Genomic DNA, 19891 nt, shown 5'->3' with positions numbered 1-19891 from the left:
ATAAACTAGCTGGTCTTCTGTATATACTAGTCCGTCTGTATACACTAGCAAGTCTGCATACTCTAGCCTCTCTGTATAAACTAGCCCGTCTTCTGCATACACGAGTTTCTCTGTATACCCTTGGATGTCTTTTGTATACACTAGCTGCTCTTTATACATTAGCTCTCTGTATACCCAAGCCTCTCTGTATACACTCGTCCGTCTGTATACACTAGAAAGTCTGCATACACCAGCCTCTCTGTGTAACCCAGCCTCTCTCTCTGCATACCCAAGATGTTCTTCTCTATAATCTAGCCTATTTGTATACACTAGCCTGTCTTTTGCACACATTAGCCTCCCTATATAAACTAGCCGGTCTTCTGTATACACTAGTCCGTCTGTATACACTAGCAAGTATGCATACTCTAGCCTCTCTCTCTGTATACCATATCCTCCATCTCTGCATACCCAGGACCTTCTTCTGTATAATCTAGCCTATCTGTATACACTAGTGTATACAGACAGACTAGTGTAGGACCAACTAATGTGTACAAAAGACAGGCTAATGTATACAGATAGGCTAGATTATACAGAAGAACGTCCTGGGTATGCAGAGCGCTCAGCTTCAAGGTATGGCCAACGTGAGTAATATGAGGGACACTCCTCACCCCCGCCCCCACTTACCAGATCTGACTTTCATCCCCTTGCCCTCTCTGCCCCGGTCATCTGGTGGCAGTTTTATGCACTCCCTGGCCCCCACCCATTCATAATCCTTACCGACCTTTACTTCCGCTGCTCACAGGAACACACTGGATGACTTGTCTAATTAACCAACTTGTACAAGACACCGCTATCCTCCTGTCTGACACCGGTCCCCCTTGGAGGCTTTACCCCTCACTGTTTGGGTGGTCCCTGCCTCTCCCTGGATGCTCCACATATACCACAACGACATTGTCAGAGGGGCACCACTTGACAGGACACAGGGCTGTCATGCCGGTGGCATCTCCCATTGGAGGAAGGGATGATGGCCCCAACCCCTTGGCAGCAGGTTCTTTCATGTACAGACCAGGGCGGCTCATCTTCCCTTCTGGAGTCTTGACCTTAGATGGGGGAGTTGCACTTTGGGGGGTCTGAGTGATACCTAGTGCACTGTACTGGAAGGGCTAGACATTCCCGCATATGTGTCCCCTCCCCCTGGTTGCGCCCCTCGCCCCCCCCTCTGGCTCCCACCTACTCTTTGCCGACATTGCCTTCTGCAGCTTTCGGGGACCCTGATGACTTATTTATTGAGCCTATTGGTACAAGACACTGCTTCCCTCCAGTGTGACTCTGGACCCCCCTGGAGGATTTACCCCTTACTGGATGCTCTACACAGCCCCCGATGGCGATGCAGGAGAGACACTAATTGGCGGGCCCCAGGACTGCTGCTCGGATGAAGTCTCCCGTTGGATGGAGGGATGGTGGCCCCAGCCATTTGCCTGACGGATTTTCCATGCACCGACCAGGGCTGCTCCTCTTTCATCTTGATGTGGTGACCATGGAGGGGAGGTGTTGAAATTTATGGGGTCCGGGTGTTTGCTGGTGGGAGTGCGCTAAAGGACTTGACATATCCGCATGTTTGTCCCCTCTCCCCTGTTTCCCCCCTCCCTTTCCCCCCCTTCCCACCCTTCGCTCCTTTACCTCCCCCTTTCCCCCCTTTCACTCCCCCTTTCCCCCCTTCCACTCCCCCCTCCCCCCCTTCCCTGCCCCTTTTCCCCCCGGGGCGTGGGCGGGGGAGAGGGGGTAAGGAGAGGACAATCTGCCAAAGGGAGAAATGCATTTGTTCGGTGACTGCATGTACTTTAGGGGTATGGGACGGGGGTCGTGGATCCCATTCTGTGATGCCTTTTCTGTTGCTACGGGCTCCCTCATGCATGCCTATGTTTAGGGCGAGCCGAGGAGACCCCTCAGTGCTGACAGTTATATGCTCTACCTCTGTTTTGGTTATACTATTGTTTTTTGGTTCTATGATGTTACTGATTGTCTTTTATTTGCATACTGGTATCAGACGTGACATTTACCACTGCCGGGACTGGGGGGACTAGGATTCGGGGGCTCCCTCTTGACCTGTCTACCCACCAACCCAAGTAGGACAGCGCTTTAAACCCAGTGTACATCTGGTAAGCGCTATAGCATAATTGTGCTGTTTTAGTATACCCTTCCTGTACTGTTGAGTGCGGACAACCCTTAATTTCCCTCTCCCCCTGGGGTTGAAGTGCCCAGCCTTTTTTTCCCTTTATCTTTCCTTCCATTTGCCCTTCCTTTCTCCCCCTTAGTTCCCGCCATGCATTACCTACCCAAAACCTACCTTGGTTCAACTTTCTTTGCTTTTCTCTGACGTCCCCCTCCCCCTCCCAGAGGAGCGATGGCAGACTCAGTCAAGGTCACCTCTCTAAACGTTAAGGGACTGAACTCCCCTGAAAAACGGTGGATCCTCCTGTGAGAACTGAAGACTTCCTGTACTGATGTGGCCTTTATACAAGAAACACATTTTAAAAATACTAGCCTCCCCTTTCTATGGTCGAGATCCTTCCCTAAGGTCTACCACTCTACTAACCCCTCCTCTAAGACCAAGGGAGTCTCCATTCTGATCTCTAGCAGGCTCCCCTGGGTTCTCCAGGATTCTTTGGTGGACCCTGGGGGCCGATATCTTTTTCTTAGGGGCCACATTGGAGAGCGCCTTTTTACATTTGCCACTGTGTACGCTCCCAATGATCACCAAGACACGTTCCTCAGAACTACCCTGCACAGATTATGTGACTTTCGGGAGGGCCAGTTGATATTAGGTGGGGACTTTAATGTCCCCTTTCGCCATCGGTTGACACTTCTGCCTCTTTCTCCTCGCTCCTCATTTCCTCTAGAAAGCGGATTACTAAGTGTTTACTGAATGACCAATTAGTTGATGTCTGGCGTCTGCAACACTCTGGGGAAAGGGACTACTCTTTTTGCTCTTCCCCTCACAAATCATACTTGAGGATAGACTTCTTCTTGATTCCACATGACCAACTGCACTTGGTGAGCTCTTCCTCCATCGGCCATATTACTTGGTCCGACCACACTCCTGGGGCGCGTATTGGACTGGAATCGAAACAAACTTTCTAAGTTCACTCCCGAATTCCGCTAAGAAGTGCCATGTGGTGCTATAAGTATTTACCCACAGAATTTATGTCACATCCCACTATAGGGGCTTAGTTGAAAGTCAGTCACCTGATCGCTACCCAAAACACACTCACGTCTTTGACTTCCCCCCTATTCCCTATACGTGGCCATCCAACCTTTGAACTGGGGACCCACTTAGAAATTCCAACCTAGACAATGCGTCTAAATTTGTCATTGATGGAAAATCAACCCTAACAGATCCGACAGGGCTTTTCCAACTGCCTTTTTGGAGAGCGGCGCAACGACATCATTTTCTCCATTCCATCCCCAATCCTCAAACGTTCGCGCGCCCTCAGACGGAGTTTGAGACTCTATGCAGGAGCGAAGGCCCTTTGGCCCACATTCTCTCTCAAACAGATTACCCACACTTAACCTGTCTGTCCAACTGGGAAAAGGACCTTAATTGCTCATTTTCCCCAGCACAGAGACAACTCATTATCACTTTGGCTCTCAAAATGTCGCTGTGCACGAAGATACAGAAGACGAATTTTAAACTTCTCACCAGGTGGTATTTGACACCATCAAAGCTGCAGAAATGTTTCCCCTCTTCCTCGAACATATGCTGGAGGTGTGGAGAAGAAGAGGGCACGTTGCTGCACATTTTTTGGTCCTGCCCCAGCTTGGTGGACTTCTGGACAGAGATCCGATGCATAACACAAAAATTCACAGACTTCTCCATCCAGGAAGAGGCTGCATTCTTTTTCTTGCACCATTCACAGATTCCCATTAAGAAGTACAAAAAAATCAATTTCACGGCATGTGATAAATGCGGCGAAATCCTGCATCCCTCTCTATTGGAAAAAATGTTCCCCCCCTTTCATTACTCAAGAAGAATTTTTTAAACAAACCTGAGACATCTGGAATACCTTTATAATCTTGCTGGAAGGATGCGCCTGCTATCGCCTTAGTGCTCTGAGCTTTCCTTGACTGGCCCCTTGGACATCGTGTCTCGTCCCCTCTTCTCCTTTTCTCATCTTTCAATCCTTCTCTTTTCTGCCTTCCTCCCCTATCTCTCACCCCCTCCACCCCCTCTCTCTTTTGGAAAAAGTGGAAAATTGGGAATGACGGCCCCACACCCCCCTCTGGATGGATTATGCTGGAGGGACCTGGGGTTTGTGTGACCCTAGATCTTGGTACAGTACTTTATCCGTGCCTCGAATCATTGTGATTGATGGAAGGCAGACTCACAGTTGCGAATATACCTGTATCAAGTATTGTTCAGCTGCTTTTTGCTCTGTATTTCTCTGTTGCATTATGTACTTCCCTATTGGATAAAAAATTATATTTGAAAAAAAAAAGAAGCCTACGACACCTGGTATTCCCAGGAGGTCTCCCATCCAGGCATTAACCAGGCCTGCCCCTGCTTAGCCTCCAAGATCAGATGAGATGGAACAGATTCAGGGTGATGTGGCTGTAGGCACTCTCAACTCTCTTGACAAACACTAAGATGGTCACCTTGGAAACAAGCGGAAAAAATAGCCTACGGCATCTGGAAATCCCAGGCGGTCTCCCATCCAGGTACTAAACTGGTCCCAACCCTGCTTAGCCGCTGAGATCAGATGAGATTGGGCTCTTTCAGGGTGGTGTGGCCGTAGGAGATTTCTTCAGGCACTCTCAACCTTGACTAACGCCAATATGGTCACCTTGGGAAACAAACAAAAAAATCAAGTCAACGCCAACAACATGAGAAGAAGTCTACAGCACCTAGTATTCCCAGGTGGTCTCCCATCCAGGTATTAACAAGGCCCGACCCTGTTTAGTCTCTGAGATCAGACGAGATCTGGTGCTTTCAGGGTTATGTGGCCATAGGCGAGCTCTTCAGGCACTCTCAACCCTCTTGACAAACACCAAGATGGTCACCTTGGTAAACAAACAAAAAAAAAAAAAAAGTCAACGCCAACAACATAAAAAGAAGCCTTCAGCACCTAGTATTCCCAGGTGGTCTCCAATCCAGGTACTAGCAAGGCCCGACCCTGTTTAGCCTCTGAGATCAGAGGAGATCGGGCGCTTTCAGGCTTATGTGCCCATAGGCAATCTCTTTGGGCACTCTCAACCCTCTTGACAAATGCCAAGATAGTCACCTTGGGAAACAAGCGAAAAAAAAACAGATCAATGTCAACAACATAAAAAGAAGACTACGGCAGATGGTATTCCAAAGCCATCTCCCATCCAGGGACTAACTAGGCCCAACCCTTCTTAGCCTCAGAGATGAGAAGAGATAGGGCTCTTTCAGGGTGATGCTGCTGTAAGCGAACTCTTTGGGCACTCTCAACCCTCTTGACAAATGCCAAGATGGTCACCTTGGGAAACAAGCGAAAAAAAAAAAAACGAATCTTGGACTGTTTCCCCATCACTAATGGGACGAGGCAGGGGTGCCCTCTGTCTCCCCTAATTTTTATTCTGACACTGGAACCACTTATGTGTCACGTTCGGAATGACCCGAATATTACTGCCATATCCAAACCCTCAGCACACCACAAAATTGCGGCGTGCGCTGACAATCTAATTTTTTTCGTCTCCAATCCACACATTTCGCTTCCCAATATACTCGCGGCTCTCCGGCGATACGGCAGCCTATCAAACAATAAAATCAACTGCACCGTCGGCTGTATTGAATATATCGGTCCCGGATGGTGAGGCCAAGAGGCTACGCTCCGCTTTTCCATTCTACTGAGCTGAAAAATCTATACGTTACCTGGGCGTTGACATCGCAGCGGATTTGGCGCAATTGTACCCGCTTAATTTTGTCCCTCTCCTGAATAGACTGAAATCTGATTTGGGAAACTGGCATGCTTTAAAACTGACCTGGTTCGGGCGCTGTAATGCATTCAAAATGACAGCCCTCCCGCGGATCTTATACTTGTTCCAGACATTACCGATCCGGTTACCCACAATTTTTTTCAGACAACTGCAGGTGCTGCTCCGGGACTTTATTTGGGCGCACAAACCGCCCAGAGCCCGTTTGCAATTGCTTGCCAGACCAAAGGACAAGGGGGGTCTGGGTCTCCCAGATCTCAGACAATACTACAGAGTGACTCTGCTAGCGAGAGTCGTTGATTGGCATTGTAATGGCCCACACAAGCAGTGGGTGGAGATGGAGATTGAGGATGGATCCATTCCCCTATTGACCTCCCCGTGGCTCCTGTCTTCCCTACCAAAAGACCTCAGAGATCACCCCGTAGTGGGAGCTACGTTGGCTGTTGTGCGGAGGTTGTTCCGCTGCACACACATTGCTCCCCTGCCGTCACCAATGACTCCGGTTATAGGTAATCCAGACTTCCCACCGGGATTTACCAACAAGAAACTGCGACAGTTGACAGTGGTGGGGAAACAGCCTCTGGGAGAGGTGTGGTCCTCGGGAGGGCTCCCGACCACGCAAACTGTCGCCGAGCTTTCTGACCCTCCGCTTGACTTGTTTAGTGCTTATCAACTTTGTCCCTTTCTTCTGGCCATACAAAGGGCCCCCTACACTCCTAGAGACCTGACGCCCTATGAATCCATATGTCACAAAAAGGAACCTGTGCGACACACCCTCTCCCTCCTGTACAACCTATTAAGTAGTCAGGAGGAGGAGTCGACCCCACCATTTATCCACAAATGGGAGAGGGACTTTGGCATCACATTTACCCCACAACAGATAGGGAAGATCCTGACATTAGTACATAAAGCTTCCATCGCAAACCAATATCAAGAATCAGGATACAAGATAGTCTCACGCTGGTGTAGAGTCCCATATCTTCTGAATAAAATGAATAGATCGATCCCAGATGTTTGTTGGAGGTGCAATTCAGATACGGGGACCATGGGACACATTTTCTGGGCATGCCCGGCCTTGACGAACTTTTGGGTGGAGGTGACCGGGACGATAAAAACTCTCAGAAATGTAGATATCGCAGACAACCCAGCAGCGTGCCTTCTACACTTGACCGACCAGCCTGAGCCCCCATCCAAGGTGCTGTGGTATTCCAAAGTCAATCATATTCTCCGGATGGAAGAATTGACCGCCACCCTTCACAACACTGAAGAGGCATTTAGTGTTACATGGAGGCCCTGCAGGTATTTTACTGGTACTTGAGACTACATTCGGGAGGTGAGCAGCGCCCCTGTCCCAGAAAAAGACTGAACATCTAACGTTTACCTACGTAGGCCATGTCTGCCCTGGGTGGCATTCCCCCCCCCCCCTCCCTTTTTGTCTTTATTTTTCTTTTTTTCCCCGCCGCCATCCCCCCCCTCCTCTCTCTCCGTCTTTGCACTCTCTTCTTCCCCCGTCCTCCCTTTTGACTATGCCTTGTCTCCTTACTAGCCTTTGGGACCCAGAAGAACCCCAGGGTTCTGGACACGACCGGCTCATATTTTTCTCTGGTTCACATAGGTCATGATAAGCTGGCTCGCTGTGGTCCCAGTTGTTCTCCATGATTACATTTGTCCGAACGGAGCTGCATTAGTTATACTGTACTACATGTCGGAGGTGGGGTTTCTCTCTTTTCTGCATGAAACTCTAGGACTCCCCTCTGAGAACCCAGAGTTATTTTGCTTCCTATTTTTTGTTACCATGTAATTGTGACCCTGGGTCATGCTGTATGGTTGACTGTTATATTTATGTTGTTCTACTTATACTTAATAAAAGAATAAAACAATAAAAAAAAATAAGTCAATGCCAACAACTTAAAAAAAAAGCCTATGGCATCGAGAAATCCCAGGCGGTCTCCCATCCAGGTACTAACCAGGTCCCAACCCTGCATAGCCTCTGAGATCAAATGAGATTTGGCTCTTTCAGGGTGATGCAGCCATAGTAGATTTTTTCAGGCACGCTCAACCCTCTTGACAAACGCCAAGATGGTCACCTTGGGAAACAAACAAAAAAAACAAGTCAACGCCAACAACATAAAAAGAAGCCTACCGCACCTAGTATTTCCAGGCGGTCTCCCATCCAGGTATTAACAAGGCGCGACCCTTTCTAGCCTCTGAGATCAGCGGAGATTGGGCGCTTTCAGGGTGATGTGCCCATAGGAAATCTCTTTGGGCACTCTCATCCCTCTTGAAAAGTGCCAAGATAGTCACCCTGGGAAACAAGCGAAAAAAAACAGGTCAACGCCAACAACATAAAAAGAAGAATACGGCACCTGGTATTCCAAGGCCATCTCCCATTCAAGTACTAACTAGGCCCAACCCTTCTTAGCCTCTGAGATCAGAAGAGATAGGGTGCTTTCAGGGTGATGCGGCTGTAAGCGATCTCTTTAGGCACTCTCAACCCTCTTGACAAATGCCAAGATAGTCACCTTGAGATACAAGCGAAAAAAAACAGGTCAATGTCAACAACATAAAAAGAAGAATACGGCACCTGGTATTCCAACGCCATCTCCCATCCAGGTACTAACTAGGCCCAACCCTTCTTAGCCTCAGAGAAGAGAAGAGATAGGGCTCTTTCAGGGTGATGCTGCTGTAAGCGATCTCTTTGGGCACTCTCAACCCTCTTGACAAATGCCAAGATGGTCACCTTGGGAAACAAGCAAAAAAAAAAAATGAATCAACGCCAACAACATAAAAAGAAGCCTACAATCACTGGTATTTCCAGGTGGTCTCCCATCCAGGTACTAACCAGGCCCGACTCTTCTTAGCCTCCAAAATCACATGAGATTGGGTGCTTTCAGAGTGATGTGGCCATAGGCAATCTCTTCAGGCACTCTCAACCCTCTTGACAAACACCAAGATGGTCACTTTGGGAAACAAGCAAAAAAAAACAGGTCAACGTCAACAACATAAAAAGAAGTCTATGACACCTGGTATTCCCAGGCAGTCTCCCATCCAGGTACTAACAAGGCCCGACTCTTCTTAGCCTCCAACATCAAACGAGATCGGGTGCTTTCAGGGTGATGTGCCCATAGGCAATCTCTTCAGGCACTTTGACAATCGCCAAGATTGTCACCTTGGGAAACAAGCAAAAAAAATAAAAATAAGTCGGAAGCTAGAGACAATACGGCCCGAGTCCTCAATTTAATCCATGCGGCGCATGTACAGGGAAGGCCCTTGCTTATGTTGTCAACGGACGCGGAGAAGGCCTTTGACAGGGTGGCCTGGCACTTTATGCAGGCCACCCTGGAACATATAGATAGGTCTTGGCCCCAACATGATGATGTCGCTTTACTCCACACCGTCGGCAGCGGTACGGGTGAACGAGTGGTGCTCGGACTCTTTCCCCATCACTAATGGGATGAGGCAGGGGTGCCATCTGTCTCCCCTAATTTTTATTCTGACACTGGAACCACTTATGTGTCACGTTCGGAATGACCCTAATATTACTGGCATATCCAAACCCTCGGCACACCACAAAATTGCGGCGTACGCTGATGTTATAATTTTTTCCGTCTCCAATCCACACATTTTGCTTCCCAATATACTTGCGTCTCTCCAGCGATACGGCAGCCTATCAAACTATAAAATCAATTGCGCCAAGTCGGCTGTATTGAATATATCGGTCCCGGATGGTGAGGCCAAGAGGCTCCACTCCGCTTTTCCATTCTACTGGGCTGAAAAATCTATACGTTACCTGGGCGTTGCGGATTTAGCGCAATTGTACCCGCTTAATTTTGTCCCTCTCCTGAATAGACTGAAATCTGATTTGGGAAACTGGCATGCTTTAACACTGACCTGGTTCGGGCGCTGTAATGCATTCAAAATGACGGCCCTCCCGCGGATCTTATACATGTTCCAGACATTACCGATCTGGTTACCCCCAATTTTTTTCAGACAACTGCAGGTGCTGCTCCGGGACTTTATTTGGGCGCGCAAACCGCCCAGAGCCCGTTTGCAATTGCTTGCCAGACCAAAGGACAAGGGGGGTCTGGGTCCCCCAGATCTCAGACAATACTACAGAGTGACTCTGCTAGCGAGAGTCGTTGATTGGCATTGTAATGGCCCACACAAGCAGTGGGTGGAGATGGAGATTGAGGATGGATCCATTCCCCTATTGACCTCCCCGTGGCTCCTGTCCACCCTACCAAAAGACCTCAGAGGTCACCCCGTAGTGGGAGCTATGTTGGCTGTTGTGCGGAGGTTGTTCCGCTGCACACACATTGCTCCCCTGCTGTCACCAATGACTCCGGTTATAGGTAATTCAGACTTCCCACCGGGATTTACCAACAAGAAACTGCAACAGTTGACAGTGGTGGGGAAACAGCGTCTGGGAGAGGTGTGGCCCTCGGGAGGGCTCCCGACCACGCAAACTGTCGCCGAGCTTCTGACCCTCCGCTTGACTTGTTTAGTGCTTATCAACTTCGTCACTTTCTTCTGGCCATACAAAGGGCCCCCTACACTCCTAGAGACCTGACGCCCTATGAATTAATCTGTCACAAAAGGGAACCTGTGCGACACACCCTCTCCCTCCTGTACAACCTATTAAGTAGTCAGGAGGAGGAGTCGACCCCCACCATTTATCCACAAATGGGAGAGGGACTTAGGCATCATATTTACCCCACAACAGATAGGGAAGATCCTGACCTTAGTACATAAAGCTTCCATCGCAAACCAATATCAAGAATAAGGATACAAGATAGTCTCACGCTGGTATAGCCTCTATATACCACAGCCTGTCTTCTGTATACGCTAGACTGTAAAAACCAGCTAGAATACACCAGCCTGTCTTCTGTACCCACTAGAATCTCTGTATACACTACCCAGTCTTCTGTATACACTGTCAACTTGGATGTATACCCAAGCCTGTCTTCTGTATACACTAGTCTCTCTATATGCACTTTCCTTTCTGTATACTCTCGACCCTCTCTATACATTAACCTCTCAATATACACTAACATGTTTGCATATACTAGCCTCTCTTTAAATTAGCCTCTCTGTGTACCCCAGCCTCACTGTTTACTCTAGCATCTCTATATACTCAAGCCTATCTACATAAACGAGTCTGTATTCTGTATTCACTAGCCTTTCTTCTGTATGCTGTAGTCTTCTATATATACCAGCTTCTCTGTACACCCTTGCATCTCTGTAAACACTGTGTAAACTAGCCAGTCTTATGTATACACTCGCCGACTGTATACACTAGACTCTCTGAATACACTAAACTCTCTGTATACCACAACCTGTCTTCTGTATACACTAGACTGTAAAAACTAGCTAGAATACACCAGCCTGTCTTCTGTACCCACTAGACTCTCTGTATACACTACCCAGTCTTCTGTATAGAATGTCAGCTTTGATGTATACCCAAGCCTGTCTTCTGTATACACTAGCTTCTCTATATGCACTGTCCTTTCTGTATACACTCGACTCTCTCTATACACTAACCTCTCTATATACACTAACATCTTTGTATATACTAGCCTCTCTTTAAACTAGCCTCTCTGTGTACCCCAGCCTCACTGTTTACTCTAGCATCTCTGTATACTCAAGCCTATCTACATACACGAGTCTGTATTCTGTATTCACTAGCCTTTCTTCTGTATGGTGTAGTCTTCTATATATACCAGCTTCTCTGTACACCCTAGCACTGTAACAGTGCTAGGTTCCTGTATTACAGAAACAGAACACCAGCAATAAGGTGTATACTGTGCAGGAGGCACACAACACCCACTCTAACTTGTGCACTGCAGATGCATGTATTGCAGAAATTGAACACCAGTAATAAAGGGTAGCTTCAGGTGTGTACTGTGCAGGAGGCACATAACACCCACTGTAACAGTGCTAGGTTCCCAAGCAGTAAAGACACTGTCCCTGCCTATCGTCCTCTTTCCCTGACCACCGCAACACACTATACATGGCCGCCGCGCTGGCGGCCTTATCTAGTGTGGGGTGTGTACTAAACCCCCCTGAGCTATAATTGGCCACAGGAATCCTGCCTGTGGTGAATTGTGGCTCTCCTCACAGAGGATGTCACATCTGTTCTTATTATATAGAACCTATTATGCTCCTTGTAAACTTTTTCAGTTTGGCCGAACGGCCGCACGCAAGTTGCCCCCGGTGCGGGAACATGGGGGGAGACATGATGCACATGTTTTGGAGATGCCCGAAGTTGATCCGCTACTGGACAGAGGTGACAGGAACCATTGATCGGGTGTTTGGAACCTCCACCGGGATGGAGGCGAAGTATTGTCTCCTGGGATTAGTTGAAGGAGTTGGAAACCCAGGAAGCAGCCAGATGGCAGTTCTGAGTTGCCTATTTCAGGCAAGGAAACTGATTGCCCAACCCTGCTTAGCCTCCAATGTTGGCAATGACTTGGTTTTTTTCGCTTGTTTCCCAAGATGACCATGTTGGCGTTTGTCAAGATGGTTGAGAGTGCCCGAAGAGATCGCCTATGGCCCCATCACCTTGAAAGTGCCTGATCTTGTCTGATCCCGGAGGCTAAGCATTGTCGGGCCTGATTAGTAACTGGATGGGAGACCAACTAGGAATACCAGGTGCCGTAGCATTCTTTTTATTTTGTTGGCGTTGACATGTTTTTTTTTTTCCGCTTGTTTCCCAAGGTGATCATCTTGACATTTGTCAAGAGGGCTGAGAGAGCCCAAAGAAATCTCCTACAGCCACATCCCCCTGAAAGCGCCCGATCTCATCTGATCTCAGAGGCTAAGCAGGGTCCGGCCTGGATAGTACCTAATTACAGGTGCCATAGGAATCTTTTTATATTGTTGGCTTTGACTTGTTTTTCTTTCGCTTGTTTCCCAAGGTGACCATTTTAGCATCAGTCAAGAGTTTTGAGTATGTCCCGAAGCGTTCGCCTGAGGTCACATCACCCTGAAAGCGCCCAATCTCAGAGGCTAAGCAGGGTCTGGGTCAGATGGGAGACCGCCAGGGTCTATGTTGTTGGCGTTGACCTGTTTTTTTTCACTTGTTTCCCAAGATGACCATCTTGGTATTTGTCAAGAGGGTTGAGAGTGTCTAAATAGAACACCTATGGCCACATCACCCTGAAAGCGCACAATCTCATCTGATCTCGGAGGCCTAGCAGTGTACGGCCTGGTTGAGAGTGCCCAAAGAGATTGCCTATGGGCACATCACCCTGAAAGCGCCCAATCTCCGCTGATCTCAGAGGCTAGAAAGGGTTGTTAATACCTGTATGGGAGACCATCTGTGAATACCAGGTGCCGTAGGCTTCTTTTTATGTTGTTGGCGTTTACCTGTTTATTTTCGCTTGTTTACCAAGGTGACCATCTTGGCGTTTAACAAGAGGGTTGAGAGTGCCCAAAGAGATCACCTACGGCCCCATCACCCTGAAAGCGCCCAATCTCATCTGATCTCAGAGGCTAAACAGTGTCGGGCCTGGTTAGTACCTGGATGGGAGACTGGGAATACCGGATGCCGTAGGATTCTTTTTATGTTGTTGGCTTTGACCTGTTTTTTTTCCCTTGTTTCCCAAGGTGACCATCTTGGCATTTGTCAAGAGGGTTGAGAGTGCACAAAGAAATTGCCTACGGGCACAACACCCTGAAAGAGCCCAATCTCGTTTGGTCTCAGAGCCTAAGCAGGGTTGGTCCTGGTTTGTACCTGGATGGGAGACCGCCTGGGTTTTCCAAATGCCGCAGGCTTCTTTTTATGTTGTTGGCGTTGACTTGTTTTTTTTGTTTGTTTCCCAAGGTAACCATCTTGGCGTTTGTCAAGAGGGTTGAGCATGCATTTGATCTCAGAGGCTAAGCAGGGTTGGGAGCTGGTTAGTACCTGGATGGGAGACCGCCTGGGATTTCTCGATGCCATAGGCTTTAGTTTTAAGTTGTTGGCATTGACTTATTTTTTTTATTTTTATTATTCTTTTATTAAGTAGAACATAAATATAACAGTCAACCATACAGCATGACCCAGGGTCACAATTACATGGTAACAAAAAATAGGCAGCCAAATAACTCTGGGTTCTCAGAGGGGAGTCCTACAGTTTCATGCAGAAAAGAGAAAAACCCCACCTCCGACATGTAGTACAGTAGTACTGAGTAACGGAGTAGTGCAGCTCCGTTGAGACAAATGTAATCATGGAGAACAACTGGGACCACAGCGAGCCAGCTTATCATGACCTACGTGAACCAGAGTAAAATATGAGCCGGTCATGTCCAGAACCCTGGGGTTCTTCTGGGTCACCGAAGGCTAGTAAGGAGACAAGGCATAGTCAAAAGGGAGGACGGGGGAAGAAGAGAGTGCAAAGACGGAGAGAGAGGAGGTGGGGGGATGGCGGCGGGGAAAAAAAGAAAAATAAAGACAAAAAGGGAGGGGGGGAATGCCACCCAGGGCAGACATGGCCTACGTAGGTAAACGTTAGATGTTCAGTCGTTTTCTGGGACAGAGGCACTGCTCACCTCCCGAATGTAGTCTCGAGTACCAGTAAAATACCTCCAGGGCCTCCATGTAACACTAAATGCCTCTTCAGTAATGTGAAGGGTGGCGGTCAATTCTTCCATCCGGAGAATATGATTGACTTTGGAATACCACAGCACCTTGGATGGGGGCTGAGGTTGCCTCCACAGTGCGGGAATGCAGGCCCGGGCGGCGTTCAGGAGTTGCATCGTGAGGGTTTGTTTGTATTTTCGAACAGGCTGTTCGGTCAAGTGTAGAAGGCACGCTGCTGGGAACCCAAAAGTTCCTCAAGGCCGGACATGCCCAGAAAAGGTGTCCCATGGTCCCCGTATCTGAATTTCACCTCCAACAAACATTCGGGATCGATCTATCCATTTTATTCAGAAGGTATGGGACTCTATACCAGAGTGATACTATCTTGTATCCTGATTCTTGATATTGGTTTGCGATGGAAGCTTTATGTACAAAGGTCAGGATCTTCCCTATCTGTTGTGGGGTAAATGTGATACCTAAGTCCCTCTTCCATTTGTGGATAAATGGTGGGGGTCGACTCCTCCTCCTGACTACTCAATAGGTTGTACAGGAGGGAGAGGGTGTGTCGCACAGGTTCCCTTTTGTGACCGATGGATTTATAGGGTGTCAGGTCTCTGGGAGTGTAGGGGGCCCTTTGTATGGCCAGAAGAAAGTGACGAAGTTGATAAGCACTAAACAAGTCAAGCGGAGGGTCAGAAAGCTCGGCGACAGTTTGCGTGGTCGGGAGCCCTCCCGAGGGCCACACCTCTCCCAGACGCTGTTTCCCCACCACTATCAACTGTCGCAGTTTCTTGTTGGTAAATCCCGGTGGGAAGTCTGGATTACCTATAACCGGAGTCATTGGTGACGGCAGGGGAGCAATGTGTGTGCAGCGGAACAACCTCCGCACAACAGCCAACGTAGCTCCCACTATGGGGTGACCTCTGAGGTCTTTTGGTAGGGAGGACAGGAGCCACGGGGAGGTCAATAGGGGAATGGAACCATCCTCAATCACCATCTCCACTCACTGCTTGTGTGGGCCATTACAATGCCAATCAACGACTCTCGCTAGCAGAGTCACGCTGTAGTATTGTCTGAGATCTGGGAGACCCAGACCCCCCTTGTCCTTTGGTCTGGCAAGCAATTGCAAATGGGCTCTGGGCGGTTTACGCGCCTAAATAAAGTCCCGGAGCAGCACCTGCAGTTGTCTGAAAAAAATTGGGGGTAACCGGATCGGTAATGTCTGTAACATGTATAAGATCCGCGGGAGGGCCGTCATTTTGAATGCATTACAGCGCCCGAACCAGGTCAGTGTTAAAGCATGCCAGTTTCCCAAATCAGATTTCAGTCTATCCAGGAGAGGGACAAAATTAAGCGGGTACAATTGCGCTAAATCCGCTGCTATGTCAACGCCCAGGTAACGTATAGATTTTTCAGCCCAGTAGAATGGAAAAGCGGAGCGGAGCCTCTTGGCCTCACCACCTGGGACCAATATATTCAATACAGCTGACTTGGCGCAATTGATTTTATAGTTTGATAGGCTGCCGTATCGCTGTAGAGACACAAGTATATTGGGAAGCAAAATGTGTGGATTGGAGACGGAAAAAATTAGATCGTCAGCGTACGCCGCAATTTTGTGGTGTGCCGAGGGCTTGGATATGCCAGTAATATTCGGGTCATTCCAAACGTGACACATAAGTGGTTCCAGTGTCAGAATAAAAATTAGGGGAGACAGAGGGCACCCCTGCCTCATCCCATTAGTGATGGGGAAAGAGTTCGAGCACCACTCGTTCACCCGTACCGCTGCCGACGGCGTGGAGTAAAGCGACATTACCCAGCTCATCATGTTGGGGCCAAGACCTATATGTTCCAGGGTGGTCTGCATAAAGTGCCAGGCCACCCTGTCAAAGGCCTTCTCCGCATCCGTTGTCAACATAAGCAAGGGCCTTCCCTGTACATGCGCCGCATGGATTAAATTGAGGACTCGGGCCGTATTGTCTCTAGCTTCCGACTTATTTTTATTTTTTTTGCTTGTTTCCCAAGGTGACCATCTTGACGTTTGTCAATAGGGTTGAAAGTGCCTGAAGAGATTGCCTACGGGCACATCACCCTGAAAGCACCCAATCTCGTTTGATGTTGGAGGCTAAAAAGAGTCGGGCCTTGTTAGTACCTGGATGGGAGACTGCCTGGGAATACCAGGTGTCATAGACTTCTTTTTATGTTGTTATGTTGTTGGCGTTGACCTGTTTTTTTTTCGCTTGTTTCCCAAAGTGACCATCTTGGTGTTTGTCAAGAGGGTTGAGAATGCCTAAAGAGATAGTAGTCACACAGGGCTCCAATGGCCTCCCCGCCCAAGGCAGACCAGCCAGTGAATCCCACGCCATCTCCTGCTCTAGCTTGACCCATAGCTTCAGTTCCCCATGCCGGTGTCTTATCACATATGGTCCCCCATCGGATAGTGTCCGCTGTGTACTGCGCATGCGCAGTACACAGCAACACAGATTCCGAAAATTGCCGAGCATGAACGCCACCTGCGCACTGAGTCCAGGTTCTATCCCCACTATCCAAGTGGACATAGAGTAAGAATATAAAAGAGCCGAGCGTAGCGAGGCCGAGCCCGAAGCGCGGCGAGCGAAGCTCGCCTGCGAGGGGCCCTCTAATATTCACAACCCTATGTCCGCTTGGATGGTGGGGCTACCACCTCCACTCACCGCGCAGGCGCCGTTCAGCTTCAGAGATTTTCCGAAGCTTCGTCTGCTCCGTACTGCGCATGCGCAGTACGGCGCGGACACTATATCATGGCCGGACAGTATATGGCAGAACATCGGCACCAGTCAACCACCGGTGTCATGTGCGTCGCTGTGTAATATAGAGCAGGGTCCGGGAAGCCAATACCTCCCCGCAATTTCGGTCGCAATAGCATTGCCCTACCAATACGCATATGTTTTCCGCGCCAGAGGAACTTGATAAAGATTGAGCGAACCGCATGAAAGAAAGTCTGGGGTATTTGAGTAGCTTTATGTACTAATGTCAGGATCTTCCCTATCTGTTGTGGGGTAAATGTGATGCCAAAGTCCCTCTCCCATTTGTGGATAAATGGTGGGGTCGACTCCTCCTCCTGACTACTTAATAGGTTGTAGAGGAGGGAGAGGGTGTGTCGCACAGGTTCCTTTTTGTGACAGATGGATTCATAGGGCGTCAGGTCTCTAGGAGTGTAGGGGGCCCTTTGTATGGCCAGAAGAAAGTGACGAAGTTGATAAGCATTAAACAAGTCAAGCGGAGGGTCAGAAAGCTCGGCGACAGTTTGCGTGGTCGGGAGCCCTCCCGAGGGCCACACGTCTCCCAGACGCTGTTTCCCCACCACTGTCAACTGTCGCAGTTTCTTGTTGGTAAATCCCGGTGGGAAGTCTGGATTACCTATAACCGGAGACATTGGTGACGGCAGGGGAGCAATGTGTGTGCAGCGGAACAACCTCCGCACAACAGCCAACGTAGCTCCCACTACGGGGTGATCTCTGAGATCTCTGTATTGTTTCAGATCTGGGAGACCCAGACCCCCCTTGTCCTTTGGTCTGGCAAGCAATTGCAAACGGGCTCTGGGCGGTTTGCGCACCCAAATAAAGTCCCGGAGCAGCACCTGCAGTTGTCTGAAAAAAATTGGGGGTAACCAGATCGGTAATGTCTGGAACAAGTATAAGATCCACGGGAGGGCCGTCATTTTGAATGCATTACAGCGCCCGAACCAGGTCAGTGTTAAAGCATGCCAGTTTCCCAAATCAGATTTCAGTCTATTCAGGAGAGGGACAAAATTAAGCGGGTACAATTGCGCCAAATCCGCTGCGATGTCAACGCCCAGGTAACGTATAGATTTTTCAGCTCAGTGGAAAAGCGGAGCGTAGCCTCTTGGCCTCACCATCCGGGACCGATATATTCAATACAGCCGACGGTGCAACTGATTTTATAGTTTGATAGGCTGCCGTATCGCCGGAGAGCCGTGAGTATATTGGGAAGCGAAATGTGTGGATTGGAGACGAAAAAAATTAGATCGTCAGCGTACGCCGCAATTTTGTGGTGTGCCGAGGGTTTGGATATGCCAGTAATATTCGGGTCATTCTGAACGTGACACATAAGTGGTTCCAGTGTCAGAATAAAAATTAGGGGAGACAGAGGGCTCCCCTGCCTCGTCCCATTAGTGATGGGGAAAGAGTCCGAGCACTCTGAAAGCACCCAATCTCATCTGATCTTGGAGGCTAAGAAGAGTCAGGCCTAGTTAGTACCTGGATGGGAGACCACCTGGCAATACCAGTTATTGTAGGCTTCTTTTTATGTTGTTGGCGTTGATTCATTTTTTTTTTTTTCGCTTGTTTCCCAAGATGACCATCTTGGCATTTGTCAAGAGGGTTGAGAGTGCCCAAAAAGTTCGCTTACAGCAGCATTACCCTGAAAGAGCCCTATCTCTTCTCATCTCTGAGGCTAAGAAGGGTTGGGCCTAGTTAGTTCCTGGATGGGAGATGGCTTTGGAATACCAGGTGCTGTAGTCTTCTTTTTATGTTGTTGACATTGACCTGTTTTTTTTTCGCTTGTTTCCCAAGGTGACTATCTTGGCATTTGTCAAGAGGGTTGAGAGTGCCCAAAGAGATGCCTATGGGCACATAAGCCTGAAAGTGCCCGATCTCCTCTGATCTCAGAGGCTAAACAGGGTCGGGCCTTGCTAGTACCTGGATTGGAGACCACCTGGGAATACTAGGTGCTGAAGGCTTTTTTTTATGTTGTTGGCGTTGACTTGTTTTTTTTTTTTTGTTTGTTTACCAAGGTGACCATCTTGGTGTTTGTCAAGAGGGTTGAGAGTGCCTGAAGAGCTCGCCTATGGCCACATAACCCTGAAAGCACCAGATCTCGTCTGATCTCAGAGACTAAACAGGGTCGGGCCTTGTTAATACCTGGATGGGAGACCACCTGGGAATACTAGGTGCTGTAGACTTCTTCTCATGTTGTTGGCGTTGACTTTTTTTTGTTTGTTTCCCAAGGTGATCATATTGGCGTTAGTCAAGGTTGAGAGTGCCTGAAGAAATCTCCTACGGCCACACCACCCTGAAAGAGCCCAATCTCATCTGATCTCAGAGGCTAAGCAGGGTTGGGACCAGTTTAGTACCTGGATGGGAGACCGCCTGGGATTTCCAGATGCCGTAGGCTTCTTTTTATGTTGTTGCCGTTGACCTTTTTTTTTCCGCTTGTTTCCAAGGTGACCATCTTGGTGTTTGTCAAGAGAGTTGAGAGTGCCTGAAGATATTGGCTACGGCCACATCACCCTGAATCTGTTCCATCTCGTCTGATCTTGGAGGCTAAGCAGGGTCGGGCCTGGTAAATGTCTGGAAGGGAGACCGCGTGGGAATACCAGGTGTCATAGGCTTCTTT

The 19891-nt window shown here is 48.7% G+C and overlaps 5 pseudogenes; 2 read left to right on the top strand and 3 right to left on the bottom strand.

Moving 5' to 3' along the window:
- Positions 1-4654: 4654 nt before the first annotated feature.
- On the bottom strand, positions 4655-4774 carry LOC143931732 (5S ribosomal RNA; annotated as a pseudogene).
- A 95-nt stretch (positions 4775-4869) lies between these two features.
- LOC143931393 (5S ribosomal RNA) lies at positions 4870-4988 on the bottom strand (annotated as a pseudogene).
- A 3739-nt stretch (positions 4989-8727) lies between these two features.
- LOC143931562 (5S ribosomal RNA) lies at positions 8728-8846 on the bottom strand (annotated as a pseudogene).
- Positions 8847-19338: 10492 nt separating this feature from the next.
- LOC143931392 (5S ribosomal RNA) lies at positions 19339-19457 on the top strand (annotated as a pseudogene).
- A 92-nt stretch (positions 19458-19549) lies between these two features.
- On the top strand, positions 19550-19669 carry LOC143931523 (5S ribosomal RNA; annotated as a pseudogene).
- Positions 19670-19891: the final 222 nt, after the last annotated feature.

The sequence above is a fragment of the Lithobates pipiens genome, unplaced genomic scaffold (genome assembly GCF_037356315.1).
Source record: "Lithobates pipiens isolate NorthernLeopardFrog02 unplaced genomic scaffold, aLitPip1_a1.2 Scaffold_25, whole genome shotgun sequence".
Classification (NCBI taxonomy): domain Eukaryota; kingdom Metazoa; phylum Chordata; class Amphibia; order Anura; family Ranidae; genus Lithobates; species Lithobates pipiens.
The sequence above is the reverse complement of the archived record's forward strand: the minus strand, read 5'-3'. Positions and strand labels throughout refer to the sequence as shown.